The sequence below is a fragment of the Hermetia illucens genome, chromosome 4, assembly GCF_905115235.1.
Source record: "Hermetia illucens chromosome 4, iHerIll2.2.curated.20191125, whole genome shotgun sequence".
Classification (NCBI taxonomy): Eukaryota; Metazoa; Arthropoda; class Insecta; order Diptera; family Stratiomyidae; genus Hermetia; species Hermetia illucens.
The window spans coordinates 143,577,969-143,579,900 of record NC_051852.1 but is presented as its reverse complement, the minus strand read 5'-3'; positions in this window follow the sequence as shown (position 1 = coordinate 143,579,900).

Sequence of the window (1,932 nt, the reverse complement as noted above, 5' to 3'; positions counted from 1 at the left end):
TAGTGTTTTAGATTGTTTGGGTCAAACAAGATGTAGGTAGTAGGGTTGTTTAAGCTGTGAAACAATTAACGAAGACAGGCTAAGAAAAACAGAGAGGGGGGAGGGGCTAGTAACTCTAACAAATTGGAGAAAGAGCTTATGCAAATCAGATTTAATTACATTTTAGGGTGAACATTTTTGCCTCAGACGAATCTGGGCCGCTTGACGGTTCGAATGAGATATCGCCAGTAGATACCCGACGATTTTGCATTTCTGTCTATAATTCAACCCGAGCTCGTCAAAATTTCCAATTTTCGTGGATTTTGATCAGGCCATTCGCCCGTGGACTTCCCGCGATATCTTTCACTCCAGATGTCATGGCGTGTAAATCCTTGAGTTTCCTGAATGTGGGTCGCCTCCCCGTTCCAATGACGTATTGCAAGTGGAAATCCGGGGATTTTGCTTTTTTGCCTATTTTTCAAAATTTTTTCGAACCGACGCTAGTGAAAATCTTCAAATTTCGCTGACTTCGGTCAGTCCCAATGACTGCCAGTTTTCCGCGATATCTCGTGTTCTCGGTTTCGTATCGTGCAAACTCGTGCATTTCCAGCAACTGGGCCGCCTCCCCGTTCGATTTTTTCGTGAACGTCAGGCCGTTGATTTTCCGCGATATCTGGCGTTCCCGATGCCTTGTGAAGATCCTTGCATGTCCTGACTCTGGGCCGCCTTCCGGTTCGAACGAGGTATCGTAAGTGGAAATTCGGCGATTTTGCCTTTTTGGCCCATTTTTGAAGATTTTTACGACCCGGGGGTCGGGGAAATTTTCAATTTTCGTGGATTTCGGTCAGGTCCTCCGGCCGTCGATTTTCCGCGATATGTTGCATTCCCGATGTCATACCGTGAAAATTCTTGCTTTTCCTGAATCTGGGCCTCCTCCCGGTTCGAACGTGGTATCGCAAGTGGAAATCCGGTGATTTTACATTTTGGCCCATTTTTGAAGATTTTTACGACCCGGGGTCGTGGAAATTTTCAATTTTCATGGATGTCGGTCAGGTCCTCCGGCCGTTGATTTTTCGCGATATCTTGCGTTCCCGATGTGATACCGTGAAAATTCTTACATTTCCTAAATCTGGGTCGCCTCCCGGTTCGGGCGATGTATCGCAAGTGGAAATCCGGCGATTTTGCGTTTTAGCCGATTTTTGAGAACTTTTATGACCCCCGGTGTTCGTGGAAATTTTCAATTTTTGTCGTGTGCTCTGAGCGTTGATTGCGGACAATATTTCGGGGGTCGTGGCAATTTCTCTCTGGATGTCGCTTTTCCGGGATATCTCTCGTTTTCGTTGTTGTACCGTGAAAGTTCTTGTTTCGTGCAACTTGTTCCCAGGTTGAGGATGGTCCAACCCGGAGGGCTGAAGAGCAATATCTATTTTTGACATGTCGCTTTGAAGGACCTCATTGGAAGACTGGGGTGCCTAGAGTTCCTGTCGCATTCCAAACCACACTTGGGCAACGGGAAGAAGCAACTATTGAACTCGGTTAGATGCCATATTTTGAACTCACTCACTCACAACAAACAAAGAACTCCGGAAAATCGAGTTCCGAATTGCAAGATTTCCCCATGAAGAGGAGCCACCCCGTCTGGGTTTTGATTTTGAACTATTTATTTTCCCGGAAACCCAGAATATCCACTTTTCGACTATTGATTGATAGAATCTAAGATCAACTGTATCCTAACATACAATTTTGAAAGGTGTCCCTACAAGGCGCCTCAACCCGATGCAAACACCTCATTTCTGTGCTTATGTGCGCAACCATATTTAATCATTAAATTGGCACCGCATCCATTCGTTCATCCCATTCTGATCGAATCCATTTTGGGTAATTCGTCAAAATCAAATTCCTGTCATCAATACATTCAACGCATCATTCGGTTTATTTTAAGTGCCTGAATTT